This window comes from Myiozetetes cayanensis, unplaced genomic scaffold (assembly GCF_022539395.1).
Source record: "Myiozetetes cayanensis isolate MyiCay16 unplaced genomic scaffold, myiCay2020 scf4, whole genome shotgun sequence".
Classification (NCBI taxonomy): Eukaryota; Metazoa; Chordata; class Aves; order Passeriformes; family Tyrannidae; genus Myiozetetes; species Myiozetetes cayanensis.
This window is the reverse complement of record NW_026087631.1, coordinates 62,686,080-62,711,225: the sequence shown is the minus strand read 5'-3', so window position 1 is coordinate 62,711,225 and position 25,146 is coordinate 62,686,080. Positions and strand designations below refer to the sequence as shown.

Sequence of the window (25,146 nt, the reverse complement as noted above, 5' to 3'; positions counted from 1 at the left end):
TTATGACCTGTTTAGGGTCAGGGAGTTCCAGTAAGGCTGTAAATGTGTTATCATGATTACTACATGTCTTCTTGGACTTACATTCAGCAGAAAAATATAAAATGAATCTCAGGACCTGCCAGCTTTAGACTACCCATTCTCTGAAGAGCCCTCAGGCAGAGAACTTGCTGCTAAGAAACCCAAAGGTCTGGAAAAAAATCAAAGCGACTTTTTGCAGCCATGGGGATCTGGACCTTATTCTGCTCTGGTTGTACATAATTTTTTAATGTCAAATATTCTTTGCATTAACATGCTTTTCTGTCTTGGGCAAGGACAAAGGAAGGTAAGACTCCTGCTTTTTTGATTTTAACCTAGTATGACCATCTTCAAAGGCTGACTGCCGTTTTTCCATCACAGAAAGCATACTAACCTAGTTTGGAATGTACCTCAATGGGCCTCTGCTCGATCTCCTTGCTTGAAATAGGGTTGAACAGAGATGGCACATCTCTGCAGATTCCTGCACAGCAATCTCTGCTGGTGTGGATTCTCCAGCCTCTAGGTCACTTCACGCAGTGACTCCAGAATTTTCTTCTCTAGTATCTGAATTATCCCTCCTTTGATGCAAACCTGTGTGCATGGGCCATTTTCCCTCTGGCATTAGAAGGGAAGGGAACAGGATCTTTCTCCTCTTCCAGATTCTTGGAAAATCAAAGGCATAGAGCAAAGGAGAGAGAAGACCAAAAGACACAGACTGAGCAGAATTTCTGCGTTAGTTTTATTCTCACATTAGACAAATTTGTCATTTTTATTTTATTCTAAATGCTAATGTGTGGCAACACCAGCTGCCAATTTAGAGAGACATACTTGGCACGCCAATATTTATGTCACTAAGCTTCGCATCCCTTACTTAATTCTCCTGATAGTCACCAACCCTTCCAGAAAGACAGATTTACTTGGCACTCTTCAAAAAACACTTACTCGATGAATGATGCTACTCAAGTCAGGAGCCTCCCAAACTCAAAGCTCTTTGTCTAATGAAAACTATTACTGCTTTTTAATAAGTTCTTCAGCATTTAAAAATAGCACTCCTAATTTCCTGCTCCACCAAGCACCACCTTGACTTCAAGTCAAATTATTCACAACCTCTTCTCCACCAGCCCTGGGGGATACAAGTCTTGCATTTTGGGGCTAAGTACTTCTCTCAACAGCTGTGAGAAGCTCTCTGAAGCAGGAAAGAGCAACTCACTCCTAACAGTATGAGACAACAAAGCTAAGCCACCCTTTTTTTCCTGCTATTTTAACCCAAATGTCGTAGGGTAGCAAGCAGCAACGCCAGCAGGATTTCTTTGAGGCAGCTTATATTCAACTAAATTATATTGTGGGAGAGCAATAGTATTAATTCAAGACTCCAAGAAAGAGATTAACATTACCGCGCAGGCAAGATTCAGCAGCTTCAGATTGCTCTAGTTCTCACCAGGCACACGTCTCTCAGGAAAACACCAGAGGCAAAATACTCACAATGCAAAACCAAGCAGAAGTGTGTTACTGTGCCACAGTGTCACAAGCCTTAGCAGTGACATTTAAAGCATCTGTTTCGTCCAAAACAGAACAAAACCAGTACGTGGGTCCTGCACAAAGGCCTGCAGAGCACATCAGATCTCCTTGCACAGGTGTCCTACCAAGGCCCAGGCATGCAAAGCTCCAAGAACTCACAGAGCCCTCGCCTGGGTTGAAACTTCACCCTTCACCCTGCATGAGCAGGACCGGGACTCATCACACCTAGAGGGCACAAACATCCCCAGGACTAATGATCTTTTTGTCCTGTTTCCTTACCCTTTTTCCAGAAGTTGTCCCTAAACACTTCTTCCACTGCTTCCTGAATTTTGCCAGACCTCAAAACCCACTAAATTTCATTACATATTTTTGTAAACTACTTTTTCGGTTTCTTTTTTCTTTCACTTCAAGATTTTCTAATATTTTTACAGTTAATTGAATCTCTTAAAAGTCTGGTCCTTTCCCAAACTGCCTGTTTTCCTGGAAACCTGACATTCATCAAATATTTCTACAAATCTTCCTGTTAATTGCTTCATTAGAACATACTTCTGTGATTACATTTTTGTCTGTTAGACACAAAAAGAAACAGTGCACCCTAGTGTGACCTACTTTTGTGTAAAACTAGAAAAAATGTTTTTAACAAACATGGGAGAAAAATTCTCCACACTGTCTGCCTTTTTAAGTTCAAATAGAATTTTTCTAAGGACTTGAAGGAAAACACTGCTTTTCTGACAGAATATGTAGCTGAGGGCTTAGTCAAATGGTCAATAAGAGCTTCCCACCTTTTTCCTAATGCTCATCTTACATTATGTTTGATTCTGTGACCTATGCAATAGGAGAAAAACTCTCAAGTACAAACTGTCTGCATTTTGGGATTCAGTTATCCAACATCTCTGATACGACTTCATACCCCAAAGCTGCTCATCTACAGAACAAATACCAGCAAGTTCTTTCTCTGCAAAATTTTTGTTTGGGCTATTGACCCATGGAGTTCATGCAAACTGCTTTTTCCTGAGCACAAAAGTTGTGCATCCTCAGGAAAAAAAAAGTAAAATCCAAAGCCAACTCTTGTTTTTCCATGTGGATAAAAATCAATCTGACTTGAAGGGAACTACTTGTAAAGGTTGTAGCTGCAAAGGTGAAACAACATTAGAAGGACTCTGCAGGAAGAGGGCACATGAACACAGTGGGAACACATACTCATAAAACATGAGAAGGCCCATTTGCAGTATTTAATGCTGACCTTCAAAATACATTATAAGGTACATTAGAAGCTTTTATTCCAAAAGCTTGAAAAAAATTACTCCATTACGTCGAACAGTACTGTTTATCCAAAGCTTCCAGCAAACTCAATAGCAGCTTCTCCCTCATTTTCCCATTTGCAAGCAGAGACAACCTTCACTCCACCTGTGCACATGACTTTCCTGTGCTAAGAACACAAGTTTTACATAAGTTTTACATAACTCATGAGGATGCCATGCCTAGCACGTGGCAGGTCCTGCCTTCATTCTCCTCTCTTACAAACCTTCCCTGAGGACTATTTTTCCTTTTTGCTATGAATTGTCTTGCTGGACACAGACTGCTGAAAAAAAAGCCAAAACCCAGACTGCTGACATTTTCATTCAGATTTTTCTTCAGAATATCTTTCTGAAGATAGATATGATTGATAGATAGATAGATAGATAGATAGATAGATAGATAGATAGATAGATAGATAGATGATAGATAGATAGATGGATAGATTTGGGGGATTTTAGTCTATATGCTAAAAGTAGTATGAAAAAACAGCCTCAGACAGCTAATTAAAAAACAAACTTTTGACACTGTGTCTAAGCATGTACATACATACACAGGTATGTATGTGTGTGTGTATATATATTTACAGAGACAGGACAACCTATTTTCCTATACAAAAGTTATAAAAAGAGCTAATGATTCTAAAATAAGGCTAAGTGAGTGTAGGACAATTTTTTTTTAATAGCTCTGCTAGGGAAAGGACTTGTGATAATAATTACAGGTATATGAATTCCTTAAGTAACTGCCTTGGCCTTATTATATATGCAGAAGAATCTGGACTTTGGCCACAGAGCATTTTTGTACTGTCTTTAACCAGAACTTCCTGAAATCAATAGCATCCATACGCTCCAGTGCATCCAGCTTGTTTCTCCAGGGTCAGGGAAGAGGCCCAGTTTAATACACACTTAATTCAATTAAGAGCTACACAGCAACAGCCTTTAGTACATTTTAACCTCCTCTCCACGCATCGTTACCAACCCACCATTAATTAAATACAGTTATTAAAGTAGTGTGTTTATAATGACTGTATTTTCAATGAATGAACAAAAGCTATTTATGGGATCCAACCAAACGGTGCTTGTTCATTCACGGCGCGGGGCTGAGCGCGGATGCCCGGAGCCAGCTGGCATTTCGACAGCACAAACAGCAGTCAGTAGAAGCACAGAGGCAGGTCGGTACGAGTATCTTCTGCCCAGAAGGAAGCACCATGCTGGAATGTTTTAAATTCCTGCTTTGAACATTTGCTGCTGAAAAAGGCACCGCTGCCAGGTGCCTGCATACCCGGAGGACCCAGTGCATCGCATTAATAATCCCAACTCACTAGTATAACCCTTCTGCAGATCTAACAGGTTGCAATCCATTGTCTTTGTGAGTGCATTTGAAATAGCTTGGCACAAAGTGCCATTAGATACTAGGAAATATTAAATACTAGTGTTACCACCACCTTCAAACGTGTCTCTCATCAAACAAGCCTCTGGAAAGAATCTGCTTAGGGTGTTGAGTGGTGGAGAGGATGTGGTCACAGATGGTTGACTGACAACTCCTTTGCGTAACAAGTGGCACATCATGTCATGAAACACACAAACCTGCATAAGTGGACAGGGATACAGGACATGCAGCCCAGATCTTCCCACATTCAGCACCTTCAGGTAAAAAGATTAAGACTCTTCAGATGACACAGCAGATTGCTCGGAATGTAGGTTTGACTCTGCATGTGGTCTAAGGCAGCTGAAACACCCAGGTTAGCCACAGGTTTATCATCATGCATTATAAAATTTAAACAAACTAGTCAAGTGACAGCAAAGGTAGAGAAGCAAAGGATTTTTCACTTACCCAGAAATGTGTAACAAACACATGAAAACTCAAGCACAGATCTGAATTTAAAAAAACATAAGTAGTTTTGTCTGTCTTTGCTAAAGTGAAATGCTAAAAATGTTTGTGCGTGTGGTTTTTCATTCATGTGTAAATATGACCCAAGTCCCCCACATTGTTCTATCTCAAACGCTTTTAGCATAAGTGGAGCAACAGGAAACTTAGTTGAGACTTAGTTAACAAAGTCAGAAAGAAAATTGCCCACGTTTCTCCTAGAAACATAGTTAACAGGGCATATCGGGTGGCAGTATGACATATTTGCTACACTGGTTCCAAAGCCCTCACAGGGAGGGAGATTACACCCTGGCCACCTGCCTCTTGGATGGTTCCCATTAACAACTTCTGCTTCATATCAGACACTTCTCATGTTTGGCATGGATGGCTCTGTAAGGCAGGTGAGGGTAAGACTTTGGCTGCAGGTCCCTGCTGCACCAAGCACTGAGGCACAGTGTAAAAGAGAACCTTCAACACTGAAAGAACCACCATAATTCTGTCCACTTGGGTGATAGTGTCCTCAAAGCGGTAGAGGCCTTACATGGAAAGGAGGGTGAACAGTCTTATCATGTGGTCAGTGGACAGAAAGTGATGATCCTGACTGATGATGTGCCTGCAGGTCCTCCACTCTGAACGCAGAAGCATGGTTTAGCAAACTGAGGGGCAGCTCTTGCCACAAAGTCACATCTTGCAACAGATAAACAGCTCAATGTCAAAATGGAGAATCAGTGAAGAGTGGAGTCCCTCAGGGGTCTGTACTGGGACCAGCACTGTTTAATAGCTTCATCAACAACATGGATAAGGGGATCAAGTGCTCCCTCAGCACGTTTGCAGGTGACACCCAGCTGAGAGGTGCAATTGACACACCTGAGGAACGGGATGCCATCCAGAGGGACCGGGACAAGCTCGAGAAGGGGGCCCATGGGAACATCACGAGGCTTAAGAAGATGAAGTACAGGGGCAACCCCCAGTATAAACACAGGCTGGGGTTTGAACAGATCGACAGCAGCCCTGCTGAGAAGGACTTGGGGGTGCTGGTGGATGAACAACTGGATAGGACTTGGCGATGTGCACTCACAGCCTAGAAGGCTACTGCATCCTGGGCTGCATCCAAAGCAGTGTGGCCAGAAAGCCCAAGGAGGTAATTCTGCCCCTCTACTCCACCCCACCTGGAGCACTGCATCCACCTCTGGGGTTCCCCAACACAGGAAAGACATGGAGCTGTTGGAGTGAATCCAGAGGAGGACAAGGAAGATAATTAGAGGGATGGAGCACCTCTCCTATGAGGACAGGCTGAGAGAGTTGGGGTTGTTTAGCCTGAAGAAGAGTGGAAACCAGGGAGATCCATTTGTGGCTTTTCAGTGAAGGGGGACTTGTAGGAAAGATGGGAGCAGATTTTTTATTAGGGCCCATTGAGATAAGACAAGTGGTAGAGATTTTAAACTAAAAGTGTGTAGATACAGAGTAGATATAAGGAATATACTTTTTATGATGAGGGTGGTGAAACACCGGCACAGGAAGGTGGTAGATGCCCCATCCATGGAAACATTCAAGGTCAGATGGGGGCTCTGACCAACCTTATCTAGTTGAAGATGTCCCTGCCCATGGCAGGGAGGTTGGACCTAGACGACCTTTAAAGATCTCTTCTAACCCAAACTATTCTACAATTATACAATTTGCCAAAGAACAGCAAAATGTAGCCACATAGAACAAGACCACGGTATCTATAGACCCCATCCTTGGGTCGCTGCTTTAACAAAGGGGAATGGTTCAGAAGAATATAGGCTAAATAAGAAGGAAAAAAACTTTAAGCTTACTCCTTATTTTAAAATTACTATGAACTCCTTCTCTTGTTTTACTTTGTGGTCAGAAAGAAGCATCATTCTGCTTTGCCAGCAGCATTAAAAAGCTTTCACACATGTTCCCAACAGCGTTGCTACACAGCCCCTATTCACTGAACACATTTGCAACTCAGGAGCAATTACTTGTGGAGCATATTGCCTTTTGGCCTGCTCGTTTGTCTTCTAACAATTATTCTGTTTTTTAAAGAACAAACTCCTCCCCTCGCACGAGCAGATGGGGAAATGTCATCTCTCGTTCTTAGAGAAGCTTTGACCAATATTCTGACTTGGGCATTAAATAGAGCAGAAGTCTGCAGAGCTACCTATGCTTTATGGCATAATTTTCTTTATGCATGAGCTCTGCTGTCAGCAATGTCAGCGGGAATATGCATGATTTTACACGCAGTGTTTGTCAGCTGGTCGCTTACTATGCAACAAGGGCCCGGGAGCAGCGGAGAGTAGAAAATCAGAGCCCTCTTCATTTAAATTTATAATCTGCAAAATCAGGGCAACTAAGGAAAACAGCAGAAATTGGCCCAAGTAGCAAGATTTAGACCAAGATTCAAGATGCTGAAGGTGCAGGAGTGCTCAGGAGCAGTGGTGATGACTCAGCCTGTGAAAAAATGTGAGAGGCATGAAACTGGAACAGCTGGAGGCACACACACAACATGGACCAGCAAAGGACAAAAGCAGCTGACTGATAAGGAACACAGGGAAAGGGGCAGCCTGTGAGGCATCTCTGCTCAGCCAGGGCCACAGGAAGACGAGTGGAAGTGGTGGGGACTTGCCCCTGGGGACAGTTGGAAAGGGTGTCCCCCCACTCTGAGGCAGGGTGTGAGGGGATGTGCTTGGCACCATTCATAGAATGACTGGAGATTACAGTGACAACGAGGGGACACAACAGCACTTTATTGTGGCCAACAGCGGGCAATGGTTGCTACACTCTAAGGCTGAAAATCAGCTTGCATTATAATCTCCTGGGTTTGCGTGCTCAAAACATACAATTTTGGTCTCCAGAGAAAGATCTGCCACTTGTTTTTTTTTTGTTTTTTTTTTTTTTGAGGAGGAGGAGAAAGAAATAGTTTTCATTAAAAACTCCTGTACTGCAGGTGAAGATGAGTGGAAAGATAAATAGCTGCCAAAATAAAGGGGAAATATAGTTGCATTTCACTGAAAAAATCTCCCTTGCAACCTGAGATAGGGGTTATCCTCTGCAAGAAAGCGAGTCAGTGACAGTGGGAAGGAGGATGCAAGCAGCTGTGGGAGAGGTGAGGTTACTCCCAGTTGAAGAACATACACCTGGACATAGCATGAATAACTGCAAATATTTGTTAAAACAAGCATAAGAAGAGTTTTCTTAATCATGTGATTCTCTAAGCTCACCATCAGGATGTACCTAACACTTTCAATATTCAGCTGCTCTTTATAACCAACCTTACCAAAACTGCCTTAAACTAAGTCTAACAGTAGTTGGGGAGAGAGTGAAGCAGCCAGATTTAGCTCCAGTATACTGCATATCTGCAATTTTTCCTCTTCCTAACTATTTGCTAAAGATGTATGTCATAAACTCGGTACATGAGAGGGCAAACTGTGGTAAGCAAGCCGCTATTGTTACGAACTTTGCTATCTCATTTACAGGTTGGATCGGTTTACTTGGTTCTTACATCAAGCATCAGGCAACGGGGGTAAAACAAACAGCACAAAGCAGTTAGTCAGCCAAGTTTCAGTGCCTCTGGTGGGACCCAAGCAGACATCTCAGTGATGTGCTTTGGCTCTCAAACCAGACTACTGGGAGCATAACAGAATTGATAAAACACTGAGCAATTATGCATAACAATGGCTGAAGCATGCAGTTGCAGATGCAGATGCTAACACATCTTTTAACTATTGTCTTGTTGGTAAAATGAATGCTTAGAAAAAGTAAAAATTACTGCAAATGCCAGGAAGCTTGTACTGCACATCCTTTCTTACCTCCACAAGGGTACAAAGCCCTGTGTTGGTAGGGTTCAAGTCTCTTCCTAGGTATTTTTTTTGTTTTACTTTTAAATTGTTCTTATACCATAAGTGTTCTCCTTTGCATACCCTAAGGGTCAACGTGAGGTTATGCTTCACCTTTTTGGAAGAGATATCAGAATCCTGGTTGGAAACTTGCCCTTTTGCTGACCTGTTCTGAACTGTAGGGGTTTATATATGCATCTGTTTCTCCCCTTGTTTCCAGCCCTTCTTTCAGGGCTCTGCTTAGACTTCCTCTCTTGATCACACCATTTTAAAAAACCATTTGCATTGCCAGTAATGCCTGTACTATATCTGGGTACCTAAAATCCCTTATTTTCCTGGGATTTGAGCACCGAGATTTTCCTTCAGAGAAATGAAAGGCCCAAAAAAGGTGAATTTAACCATGCCAGCATCCTCACTCATCCAGCACATAAGCTGGGTTACTCTGCATCCCCTCCAGCAGCATCCCACTGGATTGCACTCTCGACAGCATGAGTTTAGAACAAGGCATGAGAACAAGGCTGAATTTGCCCCCTGAACCTGCCATCTCTGTTCCTCTTTCCTAACTTGGCATCACCCTCCATCCCATGGCCCTTGTCTGCAGGGCAGAGAGACTTCAACTGAGTGAAGAGCATGGCTGGGGAATACACCTCTGCCTGTCCAGCAGTCAGGCCACCTCCCAGCCAGTAGCATGGCCTGCCCAGCCCCAGGGCAAGCTGCACAGGGCAGAAACTCAGACCTCTAAGGTCAGAAACTCAGACCTCTAGGTCAGAAAAGCTTTTTGGCTGTTTTCAGTAGCATACTGAGTACCACTCCTGGTGCAAAGGAGCAGACAGATCTGCCCAGCCTGGGGAGGACATGAATGTGCCACCAGCCACAGCAGGGCTGGGCTGCATCGTGAGACTGCACCTGAAATGCCAACAGGACCCAGGCTCTTGCAGCAGGCAGACCAGGAATCTGTTCAGGGAGGTTATAACCACTCTCACCCCCAAAGAGTCTGGAGCGCAAAAGATATTCCTGTATCAGACAAGAGTAGGAGACTCTGTAGGGAGGTTAGTGAGACAAACACAGACTTAATTTGAGAAGTTAAGCCATTTTATTCATGTAGCTGCTCTGCAGCACTTGCAGTATTGACATGAGCAGACAGTAATTGCCAGGATTGTTTTCTGCTGAGCTCTCACTTTCCAAAAAGTCATTACCCAATCAGTATGGAAAGTCATTAGCTAATCCCCTTAGGATCACACTGTTAACAGAATTTGGTGGGCTGCCTGGACACTGGCTGAAAATACTATATATCAACACACAAATGAAGGAGACATCTTAAGGATTACTCAGCTGCACTGGGCAAAGCCCCTGCCAGGTTCTTTTCTGTGCCAAGTTCAATCCAACTTCCCAACAAAATTTTAGGAGAATTTCTGAACTGTCCTAAATTGCACCATTCTGTAATTCCCCATAGTCACTGCTGCATTTCTAACAGCATGTCCCCTGTGCCAACAAGAAGAGCTGCAGAGGTGGCTCTGCACTGGTGGGGAAGGTGACCATCAGTGGGCAACCCTGAGCACACTGGGTGCCAGAGGGCAGCACAGAAGAGCTGTCCTCTCTTAGACTGCCAGAGAACAACTTACAGAGCATCTGTGCTCATACAGCAGAAGCAACAATATGCTCACTCTAGATCCAAATTAAAACTGTGTTGCAAGATAAACCAGGCATGTGCAAAACACAGATTAACTAATGCAAAACCACAGGCTAAAGAAAAAAAAACCTCAGGATTAAAGATTAGAGCGTAGGGAATTGGCTGAGGCACAGGGAAGATATAACAGGCAAGGGATATCAAGGATACCTGGATTTAGCAAAATCAGAGAAACTAGGGAAAGAGAAAATTGCAATTTGAGATGAGGATTTGCAAGGATTACTTCTTAAGAAAACAAATTCCAGACAGAGGCCTGTGGTTTGGTGGGAGACTATTGCTGGCCACGGTACAGGCAGCAGGGTGCCAGCTTGCCTAAACAACTTTTCTAGAAGTAATGATTTAGTTAAGGCACATCTTGTCTCTAAATGCACAGCTGCTCTGGGGTTTTTTACCAGTTATTTCTCCATAAAAAAATGTATCTTCTTATGAAAGTCAGTCATTTGTGCCAAGCAAAAACTGGTGGTTACCATGGGAGAGAAAATAAAATTCAATTCCCAGTAGGTCTGCAAATTCCAAGTACTTCCCTAAATGAGCTGCACGCATGTGAAACATCCCCCCTGGGGCCCTGACACACAGGAAGGTGCACTGATGCACAGAGAGGAATGTGATGGTGGTTCGATGACCATCTGCACCTAGTGGCATCCCTAATATGATGGTAATGCTAACAGGTAGAGGTAAAAAGAAAAAATAAAGGAAAAAAACCCCAACACAACAACAACAAACCACTCTAATTTATAAAGTACAATTTCACATTTCTAAAGAGGGGGGAATGCCAAGCCAAGCAGATGCACTAAGTGCCCCTTGGTAGATATTGAGGGTTTTCTTGTTTTATTATCCAGACATCGGCCCTTATATTTAACGGAGGCTTTCTGTGAGCATCCCAGCTGTTATGAAGCTTTCTCTCAGTATTTCTGCACAGCAGAAATCATAATATACAAAGCACTTTGTCTCGGACGCAGATATATTATTGTCTGCATGTAAGCTATTATACCAACTGTGTTGCTCTCACAGGCACTTGTGTCAAGTCCAGGCAGTACCAAGCCCAGGCAGTGCCTATTAGTCTTTTATCATCGATGTATTGTCTGCAACAAAGCACTTAAAAATATTTTGCAGAAAAGTGATTGGAAAAGAAAAGAAAAAAAAAACCAAAACAAAACATTTCCTGCCTTCTGCAGATGCACATCCTCAGGTTAAGGCTTCACTTTGTTATACCCAAAATACTTAAATCTATCTTGGCTGGAGGAGTAGATCTAGGCTGTACCCTTTTGTGATGACCAGGCACCCACGAGGGACTGGAACATCCTTCCACACCAGTGCCCAGGCTTCCTCCATGGGGAGCAAGAGCAGCAGCCCAGGCGGGCAGATGCCCATCCCATGTTTTATACATCAGCAGCCCAAACTTTGGAGAGTGTAGCATTGGAAGCTGACCAAAAGGCCAGGCCAGGCAGCCACCAAGCTGGCATCACACTTGCAATTAACTTTGACTGTCTATAATCTGAAGAGAGGACGCGCCACACCACATCACACAGCACAAAAATCCCTCCATGTGGCACCGACTGCGCTTTTTATAAACTAAGTACCACTTTCCGCTGCAACACTTCTCCCAAGAAACTACGGCAGAGTGCAAAATAATGCCTGGAACATGCTGATTTTGTACATATGGAGAATCAGGACAGCTACATCATAATATTTTGCTGAAGTGAAGTATTAATTGCAGGTCTGCGGCACTACCTCCTTTCTTTGTGGGAAATATTAGTGATATAATCTGTATGCATGGTATGGAAGCTGTGATCTGTTGAATAAATTTGGAACTGTAATTTGGTTAGTGTTTTCTTCCCCACTGTTTTTTCATTGCTTTTAGGAGAGAGTAACTAGAAAACCCTCCCACACAGTCAAATATTCAGCTGCAAGGAAATAGTCTGGAGTCATTCAAATCCACAGAGCAACTCCAGCTCTGGTTGCCCCCACATTTACAAAGTTGCCCTGTGGTATTCTGGAAGATACACAATTTTTACAGCAGGGTTTCGATGTAAGAAGGAAGAAAAAATGTTCATGATTCTCTGAATCTTTCCATTTTATATTTTGACAGGAAGAAAGAAGAACTTAAATTGCTGTTGTATGGAAAGGATCTTCAGTAATGCTTTGTCTTAGAGAAGTTGTTTTGGTTTTGGTTTTTTTTTTGCTTACATGTGTACTCATATCTGGTAAAGTCATCTCTACATAGAGGTTCAGAAAGAAACTTCTTAGAAATAAAGATAGCCATCATAGATTATAACCAGCATTTTTCCATGAATCACCTCCACTGTATAGAGTAAGAAAGCTTCCCAGACAACCTACCAGGCGACCAAGAGAAATATTCCAGACTTTGGATATTTTACTGCAGGTGTGGGTGTCCCTCTGAGGAAAGGCTCAAATAAAAAAAGTGTATTTATTCGCAGAAAGAGAGGTCTGAACACAATAACACTCTTCAAAGCCATGTAAGGTTATAAAAAGGACAGCAGTCAATTGTACTACATATCCATTGAGAGTATATCAAAAATTAATCAGCTTAATTGCCAGCAAGGAATATTTAGGCTACACATTAGAAAAAAAGCTGCAAGGACAGGGCAGTGGAACAAGCCAGTGAAAGATCTTCTTGCCTCACGTTTTGAAAAGAACAGCCTAAGTAAGCTAGGGTCCATCCGTCAGGGATGGCCTAAATATATTGTTCTTGTTCCAGGATGGAAAGTTGGATTTCACAACTCTCAGTATCCCCCTGGATCAACATTTTGTTGACTTTCTGGTCCACACATCTCTGTGGAGCAAAAATAGATACCCAGCAGAAAACAGACAAAAATCCCTACAATGGCTGAGAGCACTCCTATGAAATGCAGTGTCCTCATTAAGAACACTGGCGTATATTTTTCTATACTGATCTCTAAACACAGTGCAGGAAAACAGATGTTCATGGAGTTCCACTCAATAGCCATCTACACCGTGCTAGGCATGGGTAAAAACAAACACCAGTGGAAGAAAAGTTTGTGTTCTGACTTCAAGAGCAGAGCAGACACTTCCAATCACCAAGCAAGCAGGGATCATATCATTCAGCCAGAGACAACCATTCCCATAATGCCATCAGAGGCAAAAAAATCCATGAGTGAAACATGACATCCAGCCCCACGAGTGACCACGAGTGCCATTGCCCTGGTTACAGACCCACATCAAATTCAAATAACTTGCAGTAGCAATACACTGGAGATGATGACTCAGAGACCCAGCCGGTCCTGGAGCTCAAAATAAAGACAGAAGATCTTCTGGCTTCCTACTGAGCTCCTGATGTACAAGAGCACCAGCTCTGTCCATAGGCAGCACATATATTTGGGATCCACCTAATTTTCTGCAGACTGTACAGCAGCAGATCACACCAAAAGGTTGAGTATTTTCAAAGATATTCCCTAAGGCAGACGAAAACATCTGGTACCCCCCCTTACACAGTGTTCCCTGCCACCCACACAAGGGCTGGACACCACATTGTGCTGTCAAAAACCTCAATCTGTTTTTAACAACTAAGGAAAAACATTTCCGGCAAAACGAAACTTAACCTAAGTGTTCCTTCGCCAAGGGATGCCGCCTCCTTTCTGGTTATATTTATGGGGGGAGGAAACTCATGAGTTAGAAAAACAAATTTAACTCCCAAAAAAATAAAAAGGCTCTCAAATGAACCTAAGTTCTACTTTGTCTTGGTTTCTAATTGATCTAAAACTTGCAAACCTCCCACGTGAAATGCCAGCAAGGCAAGGCACAAAGCAGGACACCAAATGCTACCCACCCCTGGGACGTACACAGACTCAAGGCGACAGCAGCAGCGGATTTTCAGCCAAACCCCAGGGAAACCAGCTGTGAGAGTTCTCCCCCAGAGGACTGCAGAGCAGAAGCCAGCAAGTCCCAGTCTCAGACAGATTTTAATTTTCAGGGGCTGAGCTCAATAAGCTGGTGTTTAAAACAGAGACTTACTCTTTTCTTGCTTCTGGGGAAAGTCAACTAATTCACAAAGAGGAAAGAAAAGCTGAAGTGCCTTTGAGGAGGTGATGGTTCTGATGCACTGGCCAACTGACAAGGTTTTCAGGGCTCAGCACTATTTGCTCTTTACAGTCTTTTATTTCATCCCCATCCTGTAATGCCTAAATACTGCATGTGACATCATATACCCAAATGCACACTGTTACATATTCCTGGGGTGGGTCACTGGATGGGGTTATTTGCCTCTTGCTGCTGCTCCTCTGTGCCCCTTCCCCTTGTAGTGCATTTCCAGAGTTTGAGGATGTGGAGCTGAACCATTCCACCCATCAAAACCTGCGCCCAACACCAACACTGTTGCTGGCCCCAGTGCCTCTCCATTAAGTCTCTCCTTTCAGTTTTACAATTGGCACATACTTCCCTGTAATATATTTAAGAAAAAGGAAGATAAGCAGTACACAAGGCAGCCTTGATACTGCAGTACACTCCTTTCCAAAACAAAGACACAGGATTGTAGCATTCAAAATCATAATGGCATCTTAATCCAAATCAAGGGTGCCCAGTACCTACCCTGGATGTGGGCTGGTGATTTGGAGGGTTACCTGACACCCTACCTTCCTGTCCTACTTTTTCCGGCTATCTGAAAAGGATTTAATTAGGATTTAGTCCTTCAAAAGGATATAAGAAGCACAAACTTACAATAAAAGCTCACAAATGAACATTCAAATTACTGGGTTTTTTCTTTTTATTACTTAAATGGCGGTTGAAAACACATGGACAAGCATGAAAAGGAAGGTCAGTGCACAAGCCTGCTGTCCGTACAGATGAATGTTAACACCAGGCACAGGGTACCACTGAGTGTTAACAACCCCATCAAACAACAGGATGAAGGCATGTTCATACGTAACATCACCAACAGACAATCTTGTCATTCCCTAAAAATTCATGATTTCGTGTACCTCAGACAGGGATCTCTATATCTGACTGTACAGATACAACCTGATATTGCAGATCTTCATTGCATTAATTCCCTGTTATTGAGAGGATCTGATGTTAATTTTTACATTCATTCAATTTCATAGGCATTTGCTAATACTTCTAAGACAAAATAATTAAAAAATCACTACAATTAAATCCTTTGTGATGGTTTCCAGTTAAAAAGTAATAGTCAAAGCCATGAAAGAGAGGCAGACATTAATTAATAGACACACTCACAAAGCAAGCTCTAAACCTCTAACAGGACTTTGTCAGAAATACTCAATAGCCATAAGTTTCTGATGAAAGCCACATTAAGTCAGCTTGTAAATCAATTCCAGCTTTTCCTCTGTAACTCGGATACTTTCAGAAATTACGGAGTTTGGAGAGGGGGAAGGGCAGATTGAGGCCACAAGGCAGAGGAGTCTCACACCAGATTTCCTTGGAGCTATTACAGTGTCCATAATCATTTAGCTTAAAACCTCTTCACAGTATAGGCCACCTCAACAACAATCATCGCCAGCAGCAGTCCTTTTCTAGGAAAGGTGCTTGTCAAAGCAAAAGTAAAGGGGCAGTAGTTTGCTCGTGGCTAGAAACAAGCCTTTTAAAGTCTAACAAGGGTCAAACCAGGACCACTCTATGAGCTGCTGTTTTCCTGTCTGGTTTTCACCTGATCAGCTGGTGGTGGCTTCCCCCAACAAGTATTTTTGTCAGATAAATAGAACATCACATGTCAGGGCACACCATTTCAGCCATCAAGGTGTGTCCCCCACCAGAGGCTGGGTGATGGAGCTGAGGAGTGGAGCCAAGCCCAGCCGCCACCAGCAGCCCCCAGCCCCGAGTGTGCAGCACTGAGGCAAGTAATGGCCCCACCCTGACACCCTTCCAGTGCTGGCAAACACCGAGTAGGCACACAGAGACTTCAAAGTAAGGAGAGAAGGGGGTATTTCACAGGAGATATTTTAAGTGAGACAGAAGTTTCTCTTTTACGTACATTGTAAGCAAAAATTTAGATCACAGCCATTTCACTTTCCCTTATTTGTTAGCAACATTTCTGTAGATGCCCTCGCAAATTTAAAACAACATACTTAATTGTCCTGTTGCATGCTCAGCTTTTAAAGAGAACAGTTCATTGTATCAAGGCAGAAAATCCAGTTTTGTAACCACAGTTAAATAAATTACTTAAGAAATCATCCAGCTTAAATGGGTTTTCCACAACTATAATAAATTATAGATGCACGTGTGCTGGTCTGCTGGCCAAAACACTCCAAGATCAAAGGAGAAGATGAAAATGGACAAGACTATTTATTATCTTGATGAACATCACGTTCAAAAAGTCATCATCACAGCTGTGGGCTGTACAAGTACAGAATAAAATGATACTATCCTAAAAAACTCAGTGCTGAAGCAGAAACCATGAAACAGACCCAGGTACAAGGCAGGGATGAATAAATGCATCAACACTCGACTTTTTAATTTCGCTGTATTAAAAAGTATACTTAAATCTCTATCACTTCATCATGCTGCCTCTGTCATCGTGTAACAATTATGTAAGGCAGTATAATTAAAAATAAACTTCTCACTCCCCAGCAGCAGTTATGCAATAGCTTTGATTAACTGAGATCCTTCATGCTTAAGAGAACATTTAAGGAGTTAAAGTTATAACTCAGTGTCCTTCCCCATAGCTTCACATTCAAATCGTCCAACAGAAACTATCCACATTTTTCTTCTCATCTCTCCAGTACAAAGACGGTTTGTCAGGTTTTATTTGGTTTTATCTGCTTGCAAGATGCTGTCTCGAGGTCCTGAAAATGCAGGGACATATTTTGTGCAATCTGTCAGCAACTGTCTTCAGATGCAAGGCTACAGGGAGCTGATGAGCTCTTTTCTTATCAGAATGAGTCACAAAAATGGATTATCCACTCTTAATCCTCCTTACACTGGTGAATTTCCTTATTTTTTTTGTTCAATAAAAATAAAATAAAATGAAAATTGGCCTGGTGAAACCTTGTAAGAACAGTTTTCCCTCAGGATGCCCTGGCAGAAGAAAACATCACTGCCATTTCAGAGAACCAGAGAGCTTCCAGAACCCATTCCACTCTTCCACAAAAGCAAGCATCTCACTCCTTACAGTACCCATTCCAGCACTGTGGATGGTTTCCCCCACATCTTTTTTTTTTTTTTTTTGGTCACATCACATTCCCCCACATGATGTTCAGTAGCTGTGTTTTGGGGGTTCTTTTGCCTTTTTTGAAAAGTCCTCTTCTCTCCACAAACTAAACGAGAAATCATTTAACCTGTTTTCCTCACAAAACCATAACAGCCTTTTTCACCATAAAAGTCTTACTAATCTACATTTGCTTGAAATGCAAATATTTTTCACAAAATCGTTCTGCTAATTTTCATGAAAGCCAACACCTTACAGGATCACAACCCCCACACTGAAACTCTCTTTCAGTTAAATCCCAAAAGAACAAAACCTGAGCTTGGGTAACCTCCCTTCAGTTTTGAATGGGGATTTAGAAAGAGAAGTGTGAGTTTTGCTGCTGTTTGCTAATCCCAACAGAGAGAAAAAGGAATCCAAACTGCCTGAAAGCTCATCCCTGAATATAATGTGATTTTCCTATAAGATTAAAAAAAAAATGCATCTATTCATAGATTTGAGCTTAAAGGGGGAAAAAAAAGAGGTCTTCATATTTCTAACACATGGTCCACAGCCAACTTTTAGTCCAAAGCTGCCCCATCAGGCAGTGAGCTGATGGGCAGAATGGAAACCAGGGCTTCATCTTTATGGTTATTTCCTTGCTTATTGGATTTGGATTTTTAGCTTCACTCTGAAACGCTGCCATGCTACATTTAGTATGCAGTAGCTGGCATCACTTTAAAGGCCCCGGCAGATCCCAGTCAGCAAGCCAGATTAGTTACACCATGCAGGAAGGAGGGCTTGTGTGTTTTGGGGAGCCACGGGGAAGCAGGAAGACATTCCACTGCAGTGGTACAAGCAGCAATGGTGGAGGGAGAGGGAGGGGAGGAAAACAAGCCTGTTCTTGGACTTGATTTTCATCTCAGGCAGTGTGCTCTACTTAACTGCACAAGGCCATTACACACGGATACGACTCAAGCGTCCTGGGAGACTCTAGCAGACTGCACTGCACATGAACAGCCCCACTGCCAGAGCAGAAGTTGGTGCCTTGTCGTGCCACATCAGATTCCAGGTTAATGCGTGCTGTCAGAGCCGTGGAGCAGCGCAATCAGTGTCTGCATCAGTGCAGCCAGCGTCCTGCGAGTGACATGTGAAGGCAAAGGTGGGTGAGCATCCTGAGGGAATCCAGCAGGGAAGCAGCACCTCTGGCTAACATTCCTCCTCCTCCAGAAAACATCCTGCCATTCAAGGTTTCACCTTCCACCCATATGAAGGAGGCTGCCGTAGGACACCGTTCCACGTGCCTGTGCCTACCTAATTTGCCAGTCACTTCCAAGAGGGTTTGGGGCCAAGTGCTTCCTGTAAATTACTCCTTCCTCTGCAAAACCCACTTAATGGAATTAAGTGAAGGATCTATTTGGCCCATGGAGCATGAGAAGAGCAGAATTAGATTTTATCTCATTCCATTACAGAAAGTTCCAAAATGGAGACAAATTTTCAGTCATAGGCTGATGAAAGTTATTACAAAAATACGATGCAAGAATGTGAAAGGCTTTTTTCTTTTACAAATAATTTAAAAACATATGGTTTATTCAAAGCATGTACATCATTAAAGATTTATAAATTACAGGTACAGAGGAAGTGGATAAGGAGAAAACTTTAATTTTTTTAAAACTTTCTTTCCCAGTTTTTCAGATAGACAAGAAAAATCTTTAAAGCAGAATCATAAAGATTACTCTGCAAGAAGAAAATAAAAAGCCCCTCACTTGCAACTTAGACACCAAACAAAGTTAAACATATATTTGACAATCTTCTATTCATTAAAATATACATTTGGTAATCCCCTTGAGCTTAAAAATTTCCAAAATGTAGCCAAATGCATCCTGGGCTGCATCCAAAGCAGGGTCAGCAGCAGGTCAAGGGAGGGGACTCCACCCCTCTGCTCTGCTCTGGTGAGACCCACCTGAAGCACTGCATCCACCTCTGGGGTCACCAGCACAGGAAGGACATGGACCCATTGGAATGAGTCCAGAGGAAGCCACCAAATTGATTAGAGGGACAGAGGGACCTACGAGGAAAGTCTAAGACAACTGAGATTGTTCAGTCTGGAGAAGAGAAACTTTGGGGTGACTAATTGAGGCCTTTCAGTACCTGAAGGGAGCCTACAAGAAAGATGGAGACATCAGATTTTTCAAGGGCATGGAGTGATAGGATACGGGAGAATGGCTTCAAACTGAGAGTAGGTTTAGATTAAATAACAGGAAAAAATTCTTTACTGTGAGGGTGCTGTGTCACTGGCACAGGTTGCCCAAAGAAGCTGTGGATGCCCCATCCTTGGAAGCATTCAAGGCCAGGTTGGATGGGGCTCTGAGCAACCTGGTCTAGGAAAAGGTGTTCCTGCCCATGGGTTGGAACAAGATGATCTTTAAAGTCTCTTACAACCCAGTCTATGATTCTATGATGTGTAACATAAAATTAAGGTACCACCTTTTCCCTTCTATCCTGTCGCTTTGGTTTTGAGCATTTCTGCATTTTTTCCACTGATGCAGGAAGACAAAGTTATTTTATTATTTTGGACCTACCCCTTGGAAACACTGCTTCCTCAGCAGTCAGATTTTGCCTAGGGTGCCAGAGGATGATACCCTGCATGTGAGGAGATAAAGGAATAGCAAAACAATTGCATGAAATACTATGACTATCTGGCAATTATACCACCTTATCAATACACAAAAAGCATGTAAAAGGATAAAAACATATCAGGTCATGTTTTGGCCACCAACCACTTCAGTGATAAGCCTCCTGGCATTGCCTTTGTCACCTCTGACAATGCTCTGGATGCCCTCACTGACCATCACTCAAAGGCGGTGTGACAGTGCTTACTGCACACCTGTCAGGCTTACAGCTTCTTCACCTCCCCAGGAGGAGAAGTATGCAGTGTTCAGATGGTAAAGATGGTCCTTAGGAACCATACTATTATTTTAGCATGACATGCACACAGAGTGCCATCTTGGGGCAACCTGGTACCAAGTAATCCTGGTATTTTGTCACTGTAGGAACTGCAGACTGGACTAATTTCAGTTCTGTTGCCTATATTATAGATATGAATGCATGTTTGAACCACTAGAGAAAAACATGCCTTTTTCAGGGAACAACTGGTTGGATTTTTCTAGACATCGACTTGAAGGCTACCTGAACTGCCCGAAGCACTGCCAGATTTTACACACTGAATGTAAGAGCAAAAGCTCTGACAGCATTTATTTTTGGTCAGATGATCCCAAGCCTATACACCTGTATACTGATTATATTAATAAAACCACAGAAAACACGCCCTGCAAGAAATCCAGCACCTGCCTCCAAGAAGTCAGCTATTGCACAAGGGAAAAAAAAAAAAATTCACAGCTAATTCTTGAAGAAATTACTAAAGATTAAAGTGCTATATATTACTGGCATAAGTCCTGAGCTACTCCTACTATTTTCTTCCTGCTGTGGAGGCAGTGCAAAGTGCCTAGTCTCATAGCTTGGCTCTGCTGGAGTCCAACCAGGATCAGTCCAAGAGCAATGCAATGTCTTACCTCTGATGTTCAGCTTAGCCCCACACAACTCTCAGACTGGTGTCTGAGAAACACACAAAGCCCACTAACAATCCCTTGAGTGGAGCAGCATGATGATGCAGAGGGGTTTCCAAGACCTGTGTCTAACCCACAGAAATACGATGATCCAAAAGTGACCATCCAACATCAGCATCACACAGTTATTAGACAGCAGAGAAGAAATGCTCTGAGGAGATGAAGAACTGCATTTTAGTAACACTTCTATCCTTCTTACAACAATTTAATACCAACAGGAAAAAATACCAGCCCTTTCTATAAATATACATGAAGTATTACTACCATGTGTGTGGGAGAAGGGTTTTTACACTTTCTTTCATTGCAGAGCTTAAATCCTGGCACGATCTCAAGAGAAAGATGAAGCCAAGGGTCTGCTGCAGAGCCTGTGTGTGCACCACAAACCACCAGGCGCCCTGGCACAGCCCAGCCCCATCAGCAGCTCTGCTCCAGAGAGCCAGGACCAAAATAACCCTGTGGGAAAACTTCCAGAGCCATTACCTACCCACTTTCACTGTACATACAATTCACACTAATCTTCAGAAGTTCCCTGTTTTGTTCAGTAACAAATCTACATGAGGAAACCAGCAGTGGGATTTAGAAGAAAGAGGTTCAGTGCTAGGAATACACCCCCAAGAAGAAGTACAAGGAGGCAAGGGATAGGCAACAAGAGAGGCTACAAAAATAAAAATAATATCATCTGTAGAACAGATACTGAAGCACTTTTTGCTTTAATACACAGGGATGGCATCTCCTACACAGCAGAATCTGCATACAGCTGTCCATGCTCAGAACCTGAACAGCAAAGCACACATATGGGAAATGCCCCAGGTTGGAACAAGCTGGTTTCTACCTGCCAACCATCAGGCAGATCTGTAAGTCTATCTTCCTGTGCCCTCCTTTACAGGGTTGAGTGCTTGGACTTAAAGAAGCATTTAGGAGAAGGAGGGATGGGCTTTGAACAGTCTCTGCACCATGACCACAAATCAAGCAACAGCATCAGAAGGCTAAGACCACGAGTGCTATCAGAAGGGCAGCTGCAAAGAAGCCCCACATGGGTGACCTCCTGCCCACATGATTGAGTTTACCAACCATGTAGAAGTCATAAGTATGGCCATGAAACATAAGCTGCTGTCTCCTGGGCTGAAGGGTTAGCAAGGGTCAGTCAAAGGCAGCTTTGCTGCCACAGCACCAGACCAGCTTTATACAGATGCAGATCCTCTGACACCCCAAAGCACGTCTACACAGGAAGATTCATCTAGGTTAAAGTAAATTTGAATGCAAACCGAAATTACTCTTCTTGGTTAATGGGACATGGAGGGAAATAAAATCAATTTGTAATAAAAGTTCCCAAAGGCCAGCTGTCAGGGAATTCACTGTGAACAGTATCTCATGAGGACAGGCCCTTAGTTTCCTCCTACACTACCTGAAATCCTTCAGTGGGGCAGGAAACCATCAAATACCAGCAGAACCAGTGAAAACAAATGGTCTCATGCTTTTTCTGGAGACCTGTGCAATGAGAAGTGGGGCCAGTGCCAAGCAGAGAGAATGAAGACTGGCACCCAGAGCTAAATCATTCCCCGACCTAGCCTTTTGGAGAGAAGTTTCTGCAGCCTGCAAAGAGAAAGTCAGGTCCCAGACTTGCGTCATCCCACCCCTGAGTCATCCCACCACGCAGATCCTCTCCCTTACCATCACTCCTCAGCCAGGCTCACATAATTATTACTGCAGAGCTGCAATCATCCCTGTGCAGCCAGAGCAAAGCCAGCATCTCTGCCCACACACAGAGGAAGGGGCACGCTTACCCCAAATTCAGCATCTGAACGTGAAACTGAGACCCCAGGATAAGAAGGGGAGGTAGGGAGGGCTCCCCACAGGCTCCTGAAGGGATTCAGGCAGAGATACAGGATGCCCTACATACAGGGGATGGGAGCAGGGACAGAGGAGTGGTGGGGGATGGATGCTCTGTGCCTTCCTTGTGCCTATGACCAGGTTATGTCAGGTGCTATTAAGGCATGAAGCGTGAGCACGCGTGTCTGAAACCCCACTGCAGACTGCGCCAGCAGCCTTGAAATGAAACCTCCTTTGAAAAAAAAGGACTTAAAAAAAACCAACAACAACACAAAAACAAACCAAAAACAACACACCCTATGCAGCAGTTAAGAGAGAAAAACATGTGCCCAAAGGTGCCCAGGGGAGCAGTCCAAGGGGACTTGTGCCTCCAAAACCACCCTTCTCCCATGGGTTGAGTGCTGCTGCCGTTTCGTCTGCTCAGCTCCTCCGCCCGTCCATGTCCCCCGAAGGCAGAGCTGCAGCCGCCGGGGAGCTCCGCCGTGCCTTCAAAGAGCCTAAAGTGGGTCAGCGGAACGGAGAGAAAAAACCTGATTAAAGCATGAAGGAAGCAAGCAGACCTGCTGGCTGAGAGACTGCAGAAGGCAGGGAAAGGCTCTCGGAGGCTCCACATCTCCTCGGAGGCACAGAAAGACAAGGACTGCTGGTCCCCCCCTTCCACAATCGCAGGGCGGGACCTGGGTTTCTCAAATCTTTAATGGGATGCAGGGAACATAAACACATTTGGGGATGGGGAAGTATAAGAAGATAAGTGTGTCCCTCTGTCCTCCGTTCCACACTTCCACTTAATTTATTCTCATTTGAATCGAGTGAAACAATTTAAACCCATGCAAATCTAAAACCCTTCATGAGCCTTGTGGCTATGGTTTGCACCATCCTTCCTTGTGCCTGAGTAAACCCAGAGACACTGGAGGAAGAACCCCAACAGTGGCCAAATTCAAGCAGCACCTTTTGGATGCAATTAAAAATGCTAAACAGAATAAACAGGACACCACAAGGATGGTTTGTTTTCTTCATTTCTCTGACAGAGACTTCTGACCTTAAAATAAAACAAGCCAAATCCACTTCTGCCTTGGTAGGCGGAGCGTATCAAATGGATTTGGGGGCTGCCAAGTTCCAGGAGTGAGGTGGACCCTCAGGAAACACATGACTGCCAGAACCATAATTGAGGTGACGTTTGAAAAGAAAGTTTTGCAAACCATGAAACTTGGAGCAGCTGAGAGCTCTTGCTGGGTCCAAGGCTCTGCTGGTGTCCAAACCAGGTGATGATGGATAATAGAGACCTCGTTATCCCCCCATGCCACCAAAACTTCAAGAACTATACACCCCACCTCCCCACCTGGGCTTTTTGAAACCTAGCATAAATATGACCTCGCTCTGGAAAACACCCTCCCAAGCCACATCACTGAACAGAGAGGCAGGTTTTTCTCCACAGATCCTGGGTAAAACAGCTCAGATCCCCTAAAAAGCTGCACACCCACCAGTGTGGTCTGTGGGCCCACACAAAACCATTGCACCCTTGTCCTGACCGCTGGCTCCAGGGTGGGCTTTATATTTGTTTAAAGACTTCCAATGAAAATATCAGCTTAAGAAATCACAGCAGCACAGGATGGGTGGGGAGAACTTTCCCCATGAGTAAGAATCTGAGCTCTGTAATTGCACATATCATATCTAGATATTGTTGTAAAGAGCTCTGCCTACAGAAGGAATAGGAGATTTGATCTAGTACGCAAATAAAAATCAGAAATCTCTCCTGCCAGCCATGAAAAAGGCTATCAATAATTCATTTTAACAAAAAAGGAGATCAAAGGAAAACGTTGTGTTAGTTTGACATTTTGATATGTTGGTTCAGTGTTTTTCTTTAATGTAATATGTAACAAACAGCAGAGTTCATCTATAAATGCCAGACACGCTTGTAAATTGTTGAATATAGCAGGTCCTATTAATATTCACTTAGACTTTTTAAATTAATTCACTTTCACTGCCTTTACATCACTTTTACTGCCTCTACCCAGCAGCTGTAGGTCAAGTGGAGCTCTCAGAAATGCTACACAGAATTTCCAAAGATAAAGTTTCAAATTTGTAACCATGTTTCCATTTATTTCTTCATTTACACACCACAAAGCCTAATGTCCAACCCAACTTGTTTGACTATTACGTACTTGCTGTGAATTGCTTCTGCAAATTGTAGAGTGAAGAGCCAGAATGAGGTACTTGTGTCCTAAATCAACTGCCTGTGCAACTTCAGTCTCCTATATTGTGGTTTGATTTCACTCACAATTTCCTTATGGGCATTTGGTGGAGTGGATGAAGTATATTATATTCCAGAAAGCACAGGCTTGCAATCCACAGATT

The 25,146-nt window shown here is 43.3% G+C and overlaps 1 protein-coding gene across 5 annotated transcripts in view; it reads right to left on the bottom strand.

Moving 5' to 3' along the window:
• PDZD2 (PDZ domain containing 2) overlaps positions 1-25,146 on the bottom strand; it is a 202,573-nt gene that overhangs the window by 156,231 nt on the left and 21,196 nt on the right. The gene's annotated exons all lie outside the window — the stretch shown is intronic.